The 19229-nt window shown below is 39.0% G+C and overlaps 1 long non-coding RNA gene across 2 annotated transcripts in view; it reads right to left on the bottom strand.

Annotated features, from left to right (window-relative positions):
- Window positions 1–19229, bottom strand: part of LOC146441706 (uncharacterized) — a 75520-nt gene that overhangs the window by 36874 nt on the left and 19417 nt on the right. For both annotated transcript variants that reach the window (XR_014850019.1, XR_014850020.1), the window contains one exon: window positions 18552–18692. This is a non-coding gene — a long non-coding RNA (uncharacterized LOC146441706). The remainder of the gene's footprint in view (window positions 1–18551; window positions 18693–19229) is intronic.

The raw sequence follows: 19229 nt of genomic DNA, 5'->3' as shown, positions 1-19229 counted from the left end.
ATACTCAATATGTCTCTCAGTGAACACTGAGATTACTCCAGGGTTGTGTAACTTGGAGGTACTGTGCCTGTTGCAAGCAGAGAACACAGACCGTGATATGGAGATGGCCTGCAGAGGCCATGGATGGGTTGTCATGCTGGGGTTGCATCACCAGACAAAATTCTAAAGGCTAGGTGTTGTTTTATGCTGATTTAGACATATTCTGTCTTAGGAAATATTTTTTTTATCCCTATAGCCACTATGAATTCTCCAAACATTTTAATTTGTCTTCTATTAGTCAGCCTTCACTTTCTTTATCAGTTCATACAGTGTGACTTTGCAAAGTTTTGGAGGTTGCTTAACTTTTTCCATTATATATGTTCAGTTCTGGAAGGAGGCCCAAAAAAGCACACAATCTCAGCAAATCGAGCATTTATTTTGAGGCTTCTGCTGCCAGTCCTCATCACTGAACTGAGAAAGTTTGTATCATATCCCCATGATAGCTGCTCATGTTGTTATGCTTGATAGATTCAATCACCCTGTCCACTGTGTTTCTGGATAATCTGTCCAAATTCTGCATCAATCTCCAAAGAAAGCCTGAAAGTCTAAAGCTGTGTTGCTTGTTTTCCAGCTGTACAGCAAACATGCATAAAATGTATGAATCAATCAAGATCACAGCTATTTCAGGAACTCAAAAGGATGGAGCACTGAGTCAAGGTGAAAATGTTTGTGCCATGATTCCCTGGCATCACTTCTTAGCAACCCCACCCCTGTGCAAGCATTCCCTCTTTGGGCACAGCTATTTTACACTATCAGGGGGCTGCACTTCATTATCTAGAAGCTTGGGCAGCACAGAGAAAACCCATCTCTGCAGACAAAACCAAAACTGAGTCAGGCACTGATTCCTAAAGAAAAAGTGTGTTTTTCCCAAATCAAGGAAAAGAAAGTGGAATCTAGTCCAGCACTTCCACTCAGCACATAAGAAAACCTACTTTCACCTGGTATCAGCTTTTTACCTACTGACTGGCATCAGTTTGGGAGAAAGGCCAAAGACCAAGGCTCTGTCTTGTCAGGCAGTGCTGTCCTCCCACAGTCTGCACAGCCATGCTCTCCTTGCTGGATAGCCACTGGCATGTGTCTGCACATCCTGCAGCAGGAATGCTGTTGCTTGCACGGTTCAGGCTCCTGTGCCTCCCTGTTCCTGCGGGGTAAGGATGTACAAAGAGACTGTCATTGTTATTATGACAGGCTATAATTTTTTTCCACTTCTTATTCAGCTGTGATTTGAGCTGTCCTTTTCTCACAGAAATGTGCTTGTGTAACAGCATTTGTGTCCTGCTTGTGCACATTTAACAACATCTTTTCACTGGGTAGTTTTTTGGGTACCAATTTACAAAGCAGAGTTAGGCAGTTATTAAAACCGACCTAATTAATGGAATGAAATAGCACCAAGGGAAGGCATGTGGCTATACACATGGACTAATATAAAAGTTTCATTTAGTGGTATCCTTCATGGATACAGTGACCCTCAGACCAGTGTCTCCATGGGCTGGAGACAATGCCACTGAATATTTCTTCCTGAAGAACTGAGCAGCTATTGCAGGTATTTAATATCTGGGAGCCCTGTCACTGCCTAACTCATCTACAGTTATATGGAAAGCGTGGGCCAGAATTAATAGTGAAAATAAGATTTTAAAGGTGGAACTGAACAGCTATCTGCTGATGTATGTAAAAATCCTCGGCAGGTTTAGAGCTGGTGTCCAGAAGGCGCCAGAAACACCAGAAAATAGGCTTGGACACAGCATGACTGGTGTGTCACACTGACACAGAAACGAGCCTCCCAGATACTGTCAGACACATGCAGCACTTGCCACATGGCTCCTCCCAGCCAGCCTATGGAAAGCCTGTAACTTCAACTTTGCAGAAACTTATTTCCATATTTACTGTTAAGCCGCTGTCAGCGTTGCCTGTGATATGAAACTGAAACATGCTCAAGAATGGAGCTGATGATGGATTTAGAGATGCTCTAAATTTGCCAGTCTGTAGGTGGTTTTGTCCACTGCTACTTCCTTCCAGTACTAAGAACTGACTATTGCTTCCAGATTTAAATACGGTATATGAAAAAAATTTTCCCACATCACAACAGACAGAAATTTGAAATGAAATAATAATAATGTGCAGTCCATTTGCTGTCTAATGTATGTGTGGGATTGAATAGTACTTTGCAATACATTCTCTTCTTGCTGAATTACTCTAACTTCACACTGAATCAAAGTACTTAGTTGTCACTACACCATTGAACTTTGATAGCTGGATGCATTCCCAAAGTTGACTGCAGCTGCTTTCCTTGCAGAAATTCACAAATAAGGTGAAAAGACAAGATTTGTTTAAAAAAAAATTGAAAGAAAGCTTATTCCATTTTCTAAGCTCTGCTTCATTCACCAGTCTGGCACACACCTTTCACAGGTGTAAACACCCTGCCCAAGGTGGGGGTCTGCTGTGGATGTGTTCCCAGTCTCTTCCCCTGCAGTAGTACAGCTACAGCTCTGACTGAAGCTGTGTGTTTAGCACCAATTGATACACTCAAGAACACCCTCAGTGGTAACTTTTGCAAAACCATGTGGACACTGCTACAAAATTCAGTGCAACAGCTGCAACATCTTCCAACACCGCTAGCTCATGCCCCTCTGTTTTCCATTTGTACCAACTATGCTGAATTGTCTGGGAACACACCAAACTATGGATCATACAAAATTATACTAAATTAGTGCACTATGCAAATATTGCACCTGTTAGGCACATGTTAGCTTTAGCTTAGTTGCTGCTAAGGCAAGTTAGGCTGTAGCTGTGACTGTACTGAGTCATGCACTCAGGCACAGTCATTTACTAAAGCAACAACACTATAGTATTTGCTTTTGAATGGGTCCCATTGTACCACGTTGGTGAAGGAGCAAAGCCAGTAAGAAGCTGCACTCACCATGTCTGGTGCCTGTCTGCACAACACTTCCTGCTCTTGTTGCATTTACCTGGTAGTGGAGGAGGTAGGCAGGTAGAGCCTGATGAAACCAGCTACCAGGGGATCATCCTAGTGTGTTCACTGTGTCTTTGATTACTCTTCAAATCAGGGAAAAATCTGTGCAAAGTCCTTCTGACTCTGAACAAGCATATGTATGTCCATTCCAGTTCTTAAGAACATGAAAGAACATAAAAGACTATGTTACCATCCCGTCCACAGATGCCCTTCTGCTACCCAGCCCCCACGGAGAACAAATGCTTTCACTTAAGGAAGGAATAACATGCAAGGCATTTTTGAAGTTCAAACTATTGAAGTACAGTTTTTGAGCACTTCATGTACTTCAATGACTATTCTTGCAGCTAACTGCAAAAGAAAAAGGACATACACACAAAAATAGCAAGTAACTAGACTGAGGTCACACAAACCATGGCTACAGTGTCTGGCAAGGGTAGGATCAAAGCTCCAATATTCTCAAAACTAAACATGTCTGCTGTGCAGGGGTGAGCCAGAAAGCACATTAGCTGGTACAGCTGAGGAACACCCTCCAGAGCATGTGCCCTGGCAAGAGCAGCACATCAGTGCATGGCTCTCGCAGCCTGATGACACACTTTGTCCACTGCCTGCCTCCACGGCAGCTGCCTCAAGGACATGAAGAGGAGGCAAAGCATATCATCCTTGCACCTGCTCTGGAGACAACCACTCCAAAGGGCTCTACACAGATCCAAGACACTGGACTTGCATATGATTTAATGCTTTCCCTGTTTCCCCAGGGGCAAAGGTTCTTTAGGAAAACTGCAAATTTTGGGCAACTTCAGGGACATAATCTTCAACACTGGAAATGAAATGAAGAGATAACAGAACAGAAGGTTCCCAAAGATAGCTGCAGGAGTGAAAATGGGAAGAGGCAAACAGAAAACAAAAGAATCAAGCATCTATACTTTCCTTACAGAAATAATTTGGTAGCACAGCTTTTGATTGCTCCAGATGCCATTAGCTCTTCTGCAATGTCATTCATAAAAAGCAGCACACAGAAAGTATTTTGGCAGGACTTTGGATTTAATTAAAATGGCTTAGATTGATCAGTAACATGCATTTATACAGAGTGCATGTGTCATCTGGGTAAAGTGTCTCTAAGTAAATCTAGATTAGAGCCTGTGGTCCGATTTTAATTCAAGTGAATTGTCTATAAATTAATTTAAATACATGCTAAGAATGCTTGGTCCAGTGTGGGTTGAGTTTCAGAGCAGAGGCTGTCCAGTGATAGCAAACACAGTAAGTAGGATGTCAAGGGACAGCAGGGCAGTTTTTGGTGGGACATGGCATAAACTTGGAGCTCTGAACGGTTTCTAAAGTCAGTCAGGTGAGAGCACTGAGCTGGAGAAGGTTTAAAGGTGTGCACATCTGACAGACAGTGAGAGTCCCGGGTAGTTTTCAGTGCGAAATTTGCATCAGTCTGGGCTCTCTGTGTGTGTGGGAAGCAGCAGGAGGAGACCAGTGCAGGTTGTGGTATGTATGGTACAGGAAGGGAATGTGGTGCTGAGACCTGATCCTTGTGATGGAGCTGCTGGTGAGCTACACTGGCTCTGTTTTTGCCAGCACGCCAGTGCTAAAATCCACTAAGCACCAAGCTCCTGTCAGCTTCAGCAAAAGAATATGTGCTTAAATTATCATTGAGGATTTGTGTATCAAACAGTATTACTGCTGTCATCTGTCAATCCACCCAGAGAATTCTTCATTTCCAGCTTGGGAAACACTGATTAACAGGTGGGAGAAGGTGCAGGTCTGGGAAATTTGTGAAAGAATGCATTTGTATATGCAACAAAAAAAAAATTAAAATAGAGGGAATACTAGTATTCAGTAAATGAGGACTTTTATTTCTCCTTAAGAGGCCACAGGCAGGCAAAATTAGCCCCTGTAGCTATTTTAGTATTCAGACAGACAAATTACCTTTGTAGTCTCGCATAAAAGAATGCAGGTAAAGGAGAAATTAACTATTGAATAAAAACCTTTTCTGGGGTTCAAATGTTCAAAAAATTTTCCTCTTGTAAATACTTTTTTTGTAGCTCAAATCTATGCCAAAAAAAAAAAAAAAGAAAAGCAACCTCCATCACTCCAAATTATGCTCATTTACAAAACATATACAGAGAACATACTCTACAACAAATCTCTGTGTCTTGTTATAAGCAAGGAGGCATCAAAATCCATAATAACAGCATTTATAAGAGAAAGATCAATATGGCATCTGGTATTTCAAAGGCAGAAAATGATCCTATTAAATTTCTGCTGGTAGAAAATGCACTAACAAAATATCCAAAACCCATGGTGGGTTTTAGCCTCTCACACTGTGTCACTGGATAAATCACAGGGAAACCATCGCAAAATTCTTTGTAAAAGATGCACTATGACCTGCTTTACCTGCCTCTGATTGAAACAACACCTCTCCAAGAGAAGATTGTGGCTCAAGACATCACTGACGTCCTCCAACATACATCTTATCAGAGCATCTCTGTTACTGGGATGTGGGGGTAAAGCTTAAGGTTTGGGGGGCTTTGCCTTAGGTACCACTCTTCTAATATCGTCTGTGTGTGTGTAAGTAACTAATTCAGTTGTGCTATAGGAAAAACAATAAAAATAGTAACAAAGAGTGAAATACCCTGATTTTGATTCCCATTTCAGATACATAAAAGCAAAACCTAAGAATGACTATGGGGGTTAGACCAAAGCTCTGTCTAGTCCAGCAGAGCATCCTGTTTTTACTGAATTGACATTAAGAGATCTCTGAGCACAGTTTTTGCTCCTAGGACTGTTGACAATCTCTTATTCTGGTGTTTCAATTAAAAAAACTCCACAAAGTATGTCCATAAGTGGATCATTATTGAATCATCAGAACAGGACAACCATATGTGAAACTTGCTAATAACCTCTCTGCCTTTAATGACTTTAGCTGAGGACCTGATTTCTCTGAATGTGGGTTTAAAGGATTTTGCAATGCACAGTGGATTTATTTTCATGAGCTTCAGTCATCCCTTGTAATTTTTTAGAATCTACCATATCCTTTGAGGGGACTTTCACACGTGATCTACCTGTCATGGGAAGAATGGAATGAGACAGCCCTAGCCAGTGGGAAGTCACAGTGTCAGCCCATTGGCTGTCAGTGTTGTCATTTACTCTGCTGGGAACTCATAAATGGATCTACAGAGCAAAATAGTTTTGAAGTGTGATGATGAAGTAGATGTTGATATTTGCAGCATGAGAGGCATCAGAGGAGAAAGCATGGAAGCAGCTTCTTGCAAACCTTAGGTGGCCTGTAGGAAGGACCAACCTATTGCGCTACCTGGAGGGAGATGGTACTGCTGTCAGCCTCAGACTTTCCCAGAATGGGTGGTTCTGTGACTATAGCACTGAAGAAGAGCTTAGAAGAACAATATTGAGTCAGGATCTGTTTAAAATACATGACAAGACAGATAGCACTAGGCCAGGAAGAAGTCTGGAAAGTTGTATCCTTTGTTCCTTAATCTTTATATAAGTGATCAATCACAGCATTCCTTCATTGTTCATGTAGAATGGCTGTGCATTCAGAGGAGAGGCTAGACTAAAGCACCTGCTCCCCCTTTCCCCTTGGAACCTGTGTGAAGGCCCATTTTGCTGCAATAAACTGACCCTTTTTACAGTCAAGTACAAATACGACTAATCATAAGACCTCTAAATAGTTTCACCTTAGAGTAACACTCAGTGCTGAAGATTATGGCATTTAAGTCAAGCTAGAGACTTGCTTTTGAGATGCATCTGAGACAAAAGCACAGCAACTGGTACAGGGCCTTAGGAATTTGTACCTTGGTAGTAATTAATACCAGTCATTAACCTGGGAGCTACAAGGGCTTGCAGGGTCTGAAGGCCTCCAGCAGTTGCTAATAAATCCAGGCTTTTATAAAAGGAACAGAGCAGTTATGGATAAAAGCAGTAGGATGGATGTGACAACTAGCAATTTTAACTTATCACCTTGTAGCTTTATTTTTGAAAGCTTTTACTTCCCACTGATTGCAGGCTTCCAATTTTGTGTTGTCATGTAATAAATTACAAAAATTATCTTCTTTTTTTTTGGCATAGTTCTTCATAGACAAAGTGTCAAAAAAAATCTTTTTTTAACGAAATGAGTTAAGTATTGCTGCCATGGTGATTATAAGATGAAATAAGCACAAAAAAGTAGCCTAGAAATCTAGATACAAATTCAAAATTCTCAGAAGCCAGGTATTTGGGTTGAGTCCTTTCGAACAGGAGGCTTTTGCTGTGTGTGTGAGGGGGATGGGGGTGGAAGACTGGAGCAGAAAGGCCATTTTGAAAAGCAGATCTTTAACCCTTTTCCTGAAAGCAGAGGACTGTCTAACTTAATGATATGTCTGAAGGAGATCTGAAAGATATCATAGCAGAGAGATGAACGTCCTCCTCTCAGCAGGGGTGAAAAGGAGAAGGCACCATCATCCCTGAGATGGCTGTAAGGGTGGCACCCCTGTGCTGATTATTTAAAAGCTGTCCCATTTGATGGGGAACTTCCCTATTTAGCACTAAGGCAGTCTTGACTCTAGCATTTATTAACATTCACTGCCACATTTACTGCTCACTGAATTCATATTCTAAATAAGTATTCTAGACCAAAAGGTCTACTTGTCTTCTTTGCTGACAGTGCATATGCCTTGATCTTAACCATCATAAAATGTCAGTAACGGATGCAAAGAGAAATGGTGAAATAAGTAAATATGTTTTCAATATTAAATTAATTATCTCCTATGCATCACTCACACCAAGAGGACAAAGGTGGTGTGGGTTAATTAGAGACCTAAAAGCCACAAAGACATAAAAAAAAAGTCTTACTCGAATCTGCAACTTTTCTAGAGCAGATGTAAAACTAGAAATAAGCTGGTATGTACCTGACTAAAAGGTAAAGTCTTTGCATCAGAAAAAGGTACTGAGATCAAAGATGTAAAGTTTATGCCATTAATGTCCCCCTGTGGCTGGCTTGAGAAGGGAGTCCAGGGACTGACAGGAAACCAGATCTCTTCCACGGACACAGAGTTGGTCAGTTCAAGCTGCTCTGTTCCCTATCATGTGTGGCATTTAAGATAGGTCACATTTTACAGTCAATGACATGACAGCGACATTAAACGATTTCATAGTGATCTATGTGCTATAAGTTATAATATATAACTTAGAATATTTTAATCACCTAAAGTTCAGGGACCTCAAAGCACATATTAATTAATGCTTATTTTAATTAGCTCTGCCTCAGAGAGAGGAAAAAGATAAAACTATGCAGCCTTATTAGCTCTATACTCCAGATCCGTAATTAAACCCAGAACACACAATATAACAAGCATCAGGACTTACAACAGTGGAAGATTGGTCACCACCACAGCAGTCTCCCTTAACTTTCTTTTTCCTTAACATCATACTTCTTTCTTCCAGTTTCCACCAGGGAAAAGGCAAAAGATTTCTGCTCCTCATGGGCCAAACTCAGTTCTGTTCCTGCACTAACAGCATCATCTTTCATGGAATTATTCTATATTCCATTGTATTCATAAGAATAAACTATTATTATGAGGAGAAATCTTTCTGTGCAAGTATGTTCACAAGCAATTTTTTCCTCTATTTGGCTACCAGCCACTGTGCATCTGTCTGCACGCACAGAAACCTCTGCTTTGCTGCTTTCAAGCATTTTGCCTCTTTCCCTGTCCAAGAATTGCTGAAGATGCTTTATTTTAAATTTCACAGCTGCTGCATTCTGAAAGGAAAAAAATGGATTCTTCTTATTTTCTGGCTCTTCACAATAAATTAACTGTGGGCTGAACAGGCAAGTCAGTGTGCAAAGGTCATCCAGCCAGTCAGTGGAAAAGCATCAATACAACACTCAGTAGTACCAATCTCTAGCATCCTACCCTTGTCTGCAAAATGACCAAGCTAGGAAATCCCAGTCACTGCTATTTGAGCATCTTCTTATGTAGATTAAAGACACTAAAGACAAACAAAGCTCCAATAAACTGAGATTCTAAGTCCCTGGAAGTCAGTAATAGTTTTCCTGCTAACTCCAAATTTTTTAGGATAATAGCTTCAGAGCTTAATGACGATGCCGGGAAAAAAATTATCTAGCTCTGTACTGGTACTATCATAAAGCACTAGTTTTCAACCTTGTTTTGCTTGCAGCTCCTTAAAATTTACCCAACAGATTGATTTTCTTAGCAAAGTTCTACAGACACCTTAAGAGTGGTTCTCACACTCTCAGATTGGTATGGGTCATACATTAGAAATATCTGCTAAGGGGAAGGAAAGGACATTCATGTAAAAAAAATCCCAAAGCCTTAACAGTAACTAAATACAGGAAAGTTCTGTCTTCTCATTTTTATTTTATAATTAACAATTTTTTTTACTTGAATTGCAATAAATCCCCTCAATTTCACTCCTCCTGCTCCATGCCATGGAACTTCTCCAAATAAATAATGAAGTTGAATAGTTATGCTTGCAGAAATTACTATTACTTTATCAATGCCGGAGCCAACAAAAGAATCTTTCATGCACCTGCACAAAAGAGAAGGAACTGAACAGCTTTCAAGAAATGTGCTATATTTCAATATGTCCTGGTGACATGCAGAAGTATGTCTACAATTCTGAAAGGAGTAGAGATGGAAGAATGGGTAGAGAGGGAAATTTTGTACATTCGTGCTTCTTTGTCATGGATTCACCAATATTAGAACAAATAGTGCTGCCTTGCTCCAGAAACAATTCTTGGCCAATAAATTTTGTATCAAATCCTAAATCATCATTTTAGTAATGTCTAAAATGCAGACCAATGTTAATGTTTCAGTATCTTTTACTCTTAAATATAATATTTTACTTTATTACTTCCTCAGTTGTGTTTGATCTTATTTTGCTTTACTGTATTCTAATTTATTTTGCAATTTTAACTAATTTTGTGATGCATTTAAAGTGTTTTATTAATTCTGATAGTTTTGTTAATATGACATGACAGCATATTTAGTGGATTATAGTAGATTTCCTTCTACTCTTCATCATCAAGTGACTGTAGAGACATTAATGTATGCCTAAATTAAAGCAGCAAGTGAGTCTAGACTGGTTTTTAACCTTCCCCAAAGTTTTAGAGGAGCTCATTAATGTTGCTCTGCACAGCATCTGAAGTCTTATGATGAAGACATTATGCAATAGTTTTGATACGTTCTTGCCAAGCTCCCAACATATTGCAAGCACTTGACTTTTTATGCTCTATTATTCTTGCAATTATCACTTTTTTTATCACAATTCTTAACTTTGACTCCTCCTGTAAAGTTTCCTGAAGTCCTCCTTATATTTTGTGGGTTAATTAGAAGGACCAAGAAGAAAGGTGGAAAACAAAAGGCCAGGGTGTCATTACCCTTACTCATGTCTATGAATAATGCTTTACTCCATAAATAATGCACTGAACTCATAGCATATGGCACAGGTGTTATTTTGCCACAGTTTACTCTCATATGGATATAAACAATATATTCATGGATATTTGGGGATTGGGAGAAGACGTGCTTGTCAGTCGAAGCTGGAAATAACAAAAATCAACCAAAATTTTATGAAAACTGTTTACAGTGAAAAAATACGTAGATACAGTAGTGCTTCAGTAGCTGAACTCAGGCTCAGGACTCAGCTTGAGACAAAATCTCATCTCAGAATCCCTTGAATTTGGACAGATGCAAAACTTAATAGGTTCCTGGAGACATCTTTAAATAGAGTATAACAGAGTGTTCAGTTTACTGGGGGCAACTGTTACAGATGAATTTCATTGAAAACCTACTTCATTTTTTCACCCAGCTTCTGCTTTCTCATTAATGCATATCCGTGTATAAACTGTAAAGCCTAACAAGGATTTTAAAGAGAAAATCAAAAAGAAAAGAAAACAAAACAAACAGGTTCAATCCCCTCTGCAGAGCATTTGCAGAAATTATTGGATATAAGACTAGATACTTTTAAGTCAAACACGAGCAGGTGAATAGACACAAACACTGACTTTCCACAGAAAGCTGACAGTCATTTAAGAAATATAGGAAAACAAAGTAATTATTTTTCCTCTCTGCCCCCAGCTTCTTTCTTCTTTTTAACCTTCAAGGAGCTAACTTTTTCTTAACCATGAACCCAAGTGCGTTGGGGTAACAGCTTCAATAAATTAAGCAACAGCTGTTCTTTTTAGAGCTCCAGTTATAAAAATTCATTAATTAACTATTAAACATTTCATTATTAACTATACTTCCAGAATGTGTGCCTGCTGGAATGTAAAATGCTGGACCCACATTTTTTGGCTTTCTACATTCAGGTGGCAGAGGCAGAAGTGGAAAGCAGATGGAACATGGCAGATGGGTGTTCTGCTGCTGCAAAGAAGTCTCTGGAGCTGTAAAATGTAATGCAGTCCAGCTTCTGTAAACTACACTTCAGGCAAGATGACTAATAGGAATAATCACAAAATCAGCAGTATAAAGGAAAATATAACTTCCTGCAATAAAATAAAAAAGACATTCAAAGACAGAGACAAACAGGGAAGTTGACTTTGCAACACCTTGTGGCAATGAGCAGCGACTGAGATTACAAAGAAGAGATTCATGCCTGAAAGCTGGCCTGCTTCTTTCAAGTATAGCAGTTGATCTAATAAAAGATAATATCTCCTCTAAAACCTTACCTCTCTTAGATTTTTAATCAATTCTGATTAGAAAACATAGTGCTATTTCATTTTCCATTGGAGATTTTAAAGAGCTTTACAAAGAGGTTTACAGGTATCACTGGGATTCTTGATGCATGAAGTAGGGTGGACTACATCCTCAGGGATCCTCCTTGGTGCTTTGACAGTTTACAATCCGTATCCTGACTTAGACACTGATGTGCCATTAGATAGGGACAGTCAGGTGCCTCAGCATGGAACATCTGGAAGGCCAACCTGATGAAGCTGGTTGAGTGTGCTGCTGCAGATGGATATGCCCTTCTCTTTTACCCTTCATCCCCAACACAGGTGCTATCCTGAGCCAGGACTTCCACAATTCATTATGAGCCATCTCCTGAAGATGGATCCTTAAGCCAAGCCTTACTCACAAAATACACACAACATGCTCTCCAGCCTCCTTGGAACTTTCACTTGGAGTATCAAATTCAGCTTCAAACTATTAAATATATGAAAATGTTTGGCCCCTTCTCCTCTGTCTCACAGTACAGTTCATTCATTCTTCTCATGCCCTCCCCCCCAGTCCAATGAATATTTAATCACTTCATAGAAAGTGGAGCAGCTTGAACCAAGGGAAGGAAAATCTTGAGTTCCTGTCCCATCACCCTTTCTCAAAGCTTACTCTGAGCCTGTTGTTTAAAGTGCTTCCCCTGAGAGGCAGAAAATGCAAATTCACATCTACTTGGGCAGAGATGGGATTTGAAGTGGTATCTCCCAACTACTGGATGAATGCCACCAGACCAGACTGAGAATGTCAACACCATGACATTGAATCTTGCATCCATTTCTAAGTTTGAAATCCTGACAGGTCTGAAGTGCAAGACGTGCTGAAGTGCTCAGCAGTCTCCAGGCTGGAGACACACTGGGCATGTCAAGGAGCAGGATATAAATCACGACAAGAACATCACATTAGATGCTTAGGCTCCACCTGATACCCAGAGACAAGTGGTTCTGCCCTTATGTGATTGCAAGACCTGTATGTTTTCCTATCTTGGACATAAAAGCCTTCACACTTTAAGAATGTCCAAGCACCCCCACCTTCCAAATCTAGAACACAGAGCAGCAGACTATGAACAGGAGAGATATCTACAGTGTAATAAGTACAGCTTTGTAAATTAATAGCTGACCTGCTCAATAAGATCCTGGATACTACAGAATGGCAGAGAAACCTGGTAATGGCATGAAGGTGTGCTGAGACAAACAAAATATGGATGAAGATCTGAATACCTGGGGTCAAATTTTCCAAGCTGTCTCAGTTAAGTTCTGTTTTTTTCATTTGGCAGTTTCACATTTGTACATTACCTGTGCACCTGAGCACAGATGGGCATGACTTCATTTCAATCCATTCCCATTCCAACTGCAGGCAAAAACCCTGTGAAGACCGTGAATTCTACCCTGGACAAATCTCTCCATATGAGTAATTTTACATTCATACAAACTGTGGCTTTTGATATCCTTTGCAGACAGCTACCAAAATTTCATGGGTGTATGAGATGGACACATTTCATGACCCTTTAACTAATTATTGTGCCATTACTACCCTTGGTGCTTTCTACATTTGCTGACCTCAGACTTAACTTACATACCTCTCTTCACATGATTTCAGACTGAGTTTGACTTTCCTCTCATATCCATTTTCATTTAACTCTGATCTGTCCCTTTTTTGAAGTTCTGAGCTGGTTTTCATAGAAATCTTATCTAAAATCAAAGCTCTGTTTCTCTGTAATGCTTTGGGATGTGGCCTTATCTCATGCCATTATTAAAAACAGAAAGCTCTTTTAAACAGGTATGTTTTTGACCTCTGCTCTTCTCTATTTGGAACAAAACCTGCAGCAGCATGGCCAAGAATAGAAGCAGCACCATTCAGTTCCCAATTCTATCTTTAACTGCTAGATGATGCTTCCTGTGAGTATATAAAATTTCATTTAAATGCAAAATCTCATTATGTTTGCTTACACTTACGATGTGTTAATACTATTTTTTATATCCTGCCTTTCCTTGACCTCTCTTGTCCTCCAGGGCTTAGCAGATTTTCAAAGTCCATTACAACAATGGAAAAAGGTTTATGTGACTACTTGTCACTCAGCCTGTATGTGAAAGGTTCCCATAAAACAGCTGGGGACATTTATTACGCCATAGTCAGCACTGTTTGAACAAAGGACTCCATGACTCTGTGTGAACAAAACTTCTGACAATGCAGATATTTTAGGAAACAAGCAGAAACATTTTGGGGATCTTACCACCAGCTAGGCACTCATTTTATCCAAGAGCTCAGCACTTTCAACATGTGATGAAATGTCAAAACATACTTTTCTTGCAACCACATGTATAGAATGGGATACATTCTACTTAAACAGAGGACACCATATTTGTATAAAATAGTATGGAGACAGCCACAATCCCGGTCCATCACCATTACAGTAAAAGAAAAACAACATTTGGTACTGTAGAAGTTACCAGGTAAGTGGATAAAGAGTTATTGTTAGTATATAGTGCTTTGCCAAGAAATTATAACTAACAAGAAATTAAGAAATAAGTGGAAATTAATAAAAGGCTCCATAAAAGTGGCTATATTGCATATCAATCTATTGCAAAAGCTTTTAATAGCAAAACTGTGACTTACTTGTGACTATGGCTTATTTTTGACTGTAGGTTGTGAAGTTGTTTTCCAAGTGCAGAAGGAAGGTAAAATAAACAATCTGTGTTCAACAAAAGCTTGGGTTCTATTTTAAAATATTGTTAATCAGAAATGGAGTATCTAAATAAGAGCAACTATACCAAGACTCATTATCTTGTGAAAAACCAGGGTATCACAGACAATGTATTTGTCCAGCAGTATGATCATATGTTCGTGTTATTTTGATCAGCAGTAACATTAGCCAGCTAAGCTCCAAATTTGAACAGTGCTTTAGTACCCAGCTTTTCCTTGAGTTGGCAAACAGTCAGAGTGAATTAAGTACTCACTGCACTGAGAGATGGTCAAAATTGAAATTTCTGTTCTGCAGGTAACTCTAACCCTTCAAACTTTGATTATGCTCTAAATCAGAAAGAGTGTCACTTCTTCAGAACTCCCCATTAAACAAATGAAGAAAAGAGATTCAGGAATCTAAAACAAAAGCATTTTGGTAATGACCAAACAATTTATTTTTATCCGATTAATGGTTTTAGTTTGATATGGTAAGAAGCTTTGCATCAATTGTATCTAAATGCTGTCTAAATCATTTTAGATTACATTTGATGCCATCATAATAATGTGGTTAACAATATTTAATCTAAAAGGCAGGACAAAATAAAGAACTGGAATTACTAAACCAGAAGATTTTTACAAAACTGAAATAATTATTTCTGACAGTTCTCCATTGATATCTACACTATATCAGTTATAAAATCTCAACATATGACTGCTTTTCATTCACTGGTAATAAACAGAACAATCCTCCCTTTTCCTGCCCCAAAACAACTTGACTGAAAAATGTCATTAGGTATGGCCTGTCTGAAGTGAGTGGGAGTTCTGGCATTGACATCAATGAAGTCAGAACTTTTTTCACTGATTTCAGGACTACTTGTGTACTTGAAAACATGCAAACATAAATCCTCTATTGATCTGGAACCTTAACAACAAAACTTCAAAGAAAATGATCCCATCTAAATCCCAGCTGAGAGCACAGAGCAAGACGCTTAAACATAGTACATAGGCTCTCAAAAAAGCAAAAGCATTGTCCAGACAGATTCTGAGACCATTTTCCATTAATTCACATCATCTGGAACAACAGCAAAAATAGATTATTTCAAAATCCACATGACCAGTCCACCAATTTTAAAGTATCTTCAACCACAGGAATATATTGACACTATTTTTATCATACACTTAGAAAAAAATCGTTACTGTTACTGCATTATTAAAATCTGCATACTTATAAATAAGGTAGTGATTTCCGACACTAAGGAGATACAGTTCTCAACAGTCAATATAATAAAACTAAACCATTCAGTAAGACAAACAAGAAGAGAATGCACCAAATGTGGGGAAATACGCCTCAGGCACCATCTATTATGTGCACATCTGCCCACAGAGCAGATTGCTATCATCTAGCGTTATCAAAAGGCTCTATGTATTTCTCAGGAAACAAGCACAAACACTCTCAATAAATCATGGTGCTAAATATATGTTCCTCTGTCAGGAAGACATTGTCTTCCATCTTGGTTATGCCTGAGAGAAAATGTTTCCTTTTTTCTTTTTTATTTTTGTGAGTTCAGATAAAAAAAAGAGTAGATTCTCTTCTTCCCTCCTGCCTAACCCCTTGAGCACGTGCTTCATTGCAGACTTGAAAAGCCTTGTGAGGCCCTTTTGTCATGGTACAGGCAGGGCTTCATTGCCAGGCCCATCTACACTGCTTGCCACTTTTCTGATGGTACCTAGGAGACAAATTCCTTTGGATGTCCGCTGGCCTGGATGTAAACATGGATCTAAAGATCTGTACATCATTTTAGGCCAATACAGTCTGATGGGACATCCCCACTGCTGCAGCTGATGAAAGATTAACAACCATTTTCATCTACCTCCAAAACTATCAGCTAGTGAAAAGTGTCTTTATTTCCAATAATGGAGAAGCATATTTAAGAGAAAGTAGAAAACAGTATTTCAAGCACAAATCATGCAACACAAATTTTTGCAAAATGGCATTGAAATTTTCAGAATGATCACTTTGTTTTCTTTAAACGAATGTTTATTTTTGGGACATTACTTCAGTATTTTTGGTATCAGTAGGTGGAATGCATACTTTAATCTAAACTTTGTAAGAGTATTAGCCAGAACTTTGCAACTGCTTTCATCCAAACAGATGACTGTATTTAATACTGCAGCATAACCTTGCTTAGTTTCCAAAATAAATTTGCAAAGGGAGTGGATTACTCTGAGGATAATTAATGTGATAAGGAGAATTTTTTAATCTCGATGTCATTATTTGAAACTGACTAAATTAGATTTGTTACATTAAGTAACCTGGGGCACCAAATGGAATTTGAACCCTGCTTCCTAGGTACAGCAATAACATAGGAAACAAAGCTGTGTCACGAAACAGACTACCCAAGCACAAGAAAGCAGCTCTGTCAACCCAACTAAGATTGGCCAGTGACTGACCTGTTTTCCCAGAGCAAATACACCACAGAGATGGAAAAAGATGGTATAAGTCCCAACAATTACTATGGAAGAACCTGCACTGACCCCACTGGATCGCTTAGAACTATGGCAGCCAGAAACAAGATCAAACAGAGACGGGGAGCAAGTAAGCAACCCCTGAAATGTGAGGCTAAGGAACACCTGTCTGTATTGACAGATGTGACCTACCATTTTGACAATGCAATTCTTTAATCCCCATTTAAGTACTGTTGGATATTGTTAGTGAATTTTCCACATGTTTTAAATGTACAAAGAATGATTAAGCACCTTCCTCTATCAATGCAAATTTTTACCTATTTTTATTAATTATCTCTATTGACAGCAAATGCATGTAAGGTGTTTAACAGTGAGAATTAATGGCCTGGTAGAATGTGCAAAAGGTTCACTAGAAACTCGTGGCTAATGTCCAGAAGTCAACATTACCACAAGCATAAAATCTGAGTAACTGCAAGGATGATTCCAGGCCAATTAAGGTTCAGTAAACATTCAGCATCTGTGGATTCCTTATGGTTTTTATTAAGCCAGAATGAAATGTTTATGAACATAATTTTGTACCATTTTTTCCTTTATGCTTAAAATAAGATGAGTCTCCCTAAAGGTCTCCCAAGGTCTGAATCTTTCACTGCATTTAATCACTTTTGGTGTCTTTCCTTCTTCTTTGCAGCAATTTTGCCTGAGTACTCCTGGGACTGGTGTTGCATTACAGATTCATCAATGATTTGCTGCTTACTCTACATTATCCCACAAGTGCTGAGGCAAACAGTTCCTTGCCAGGATCAAATGATGCTCTATATTCGCCTGCAGTTTAAAATCTTGTTAATGTTGACACTTCTGACGAAAGCTCCACATTGACACTAAAATGAGTGAAAGCTGCAGGCTTTGGTGACTGCCACATAAACAGGTACCCAGGGCACAAAGTTTTTCTAGGTCCTCTATTTGCCCACAGGGGCATAATCAACTTAGACAACATCTTTACCAGAAACAATGTCAAACAGAATGGCTAATGCAGCCTGTGTGGAGGTGATGTTGCTGATATGTGACAGAGAGAGTGCTTGCTATCCTATGTTGCTAAACCAGTGTATCTGAGAATTTTGCTCTGAAGTCAATTAACTTTAATGGAAAGACTCCAAATTACTTCAATGATCTTTGGACCAAGCTCAATAAGAACTAATTAGGTCTCCATTCCAAAGGTTAGTTGTCAGAATTATTAATGGATTTTTGTTTGTTTGTTTTTAATATTGGAAAAGAGGGCTGGTTTTAATTATTTAGAGGAACTGACATGATTTGGAAAGTCGTAAGTTGCAAATACAGGTGCCAGTATTAAAAAAATTGAATTTCAGGTAAACAGACAAGTAAAAAACAGTTTACACACTGTGCAAAAATGGTCTACTTCATGGGGACAAATGAAACACAAACCAAAGATAGAGACTCCTGTAAATCTGTGGTATTTACTACATTCTACAGCCTTACCAAACCTTACACATGTTCTATGTGAGTACAATTAGGTTTACTGAATATAGCTTCCAGTTCTGACAACAACATCTAGGACCAGGGCTGGACTTTTCAGAACTCATCTCACTCCATCTGCTTAAAACTCCTGACACAGAAGAAGATTGTATGTCTGAAAAACTTACCACAGCAGAGAACATACTGGAAGCAAGACAGTGATGAAGGTTCCTGATGTGGGAGTGATACCACAGCAAATGGCTGAGCAATCTCGGCACTTCCTACTTATTATCTCGGCATTCCTATTTATTCTGTCAGCAGATTATCACCTGCAAATCAAATTAAGAAATGCTCAAAAACTGAAAGTCACAAATTAGACCAAAGTGAATTATATGATGTAATTTATCTCAGGATTTCCCTCCTATTTTTCCTTCTTTTGTTTTCCTGGAAACTGCAGGAAATACTTGAAGTTCAAAGGACAATAACTATAATCTAATCAAACTGCATTTATAGCATACAAGACAGTAAACAAGAGACGTAGTTCTTCCCTACGAACTGGTCAGAAACCAAAATGATTTAACTTGAAATGTACTGTTCAAAAAAGGACCTACATTCAGACTTTGGATACTAGAGTCCAATTCTCTCTGGCACTAACAAAATGTCATGTCATTTTCTGGAAGAACACAGTCTGCACTTTTGCTGCTGAGCTCTGAAAACCTAGTTATAGGAGGAGAGGAGAATCTGTCTTGGTGGTATAATGGAGAGGATGAGAGGAAAGTCATAGTTCACAGCCTCACATGGTGCATACAAAGGCAGTGACCCAAAAACTCTTTGTGTGGACAGGGACTGCCCTTCTTTCTCCCTGA

Source organism: Lichenostomus cassidix, chromosome 2 (assembly GCF_008360975.1).
Source record: "Lichenostomus cassidix isolate B80296 chromosome 2, HeHo_3.0, whole genome shotgun sequence".
In the NCBI taxonomy this organism is placed as follows: Eukaryota; Metazoa; Chordata; class Aves; order Passeriformes; family Meliphagidae; genus Lichenostomus; species Lichenostomus cassidix.
Note: the sequence above shows the minus strand (reverse complement) of the source record. Positions and strands in the feature narration are given on the sequence as shown.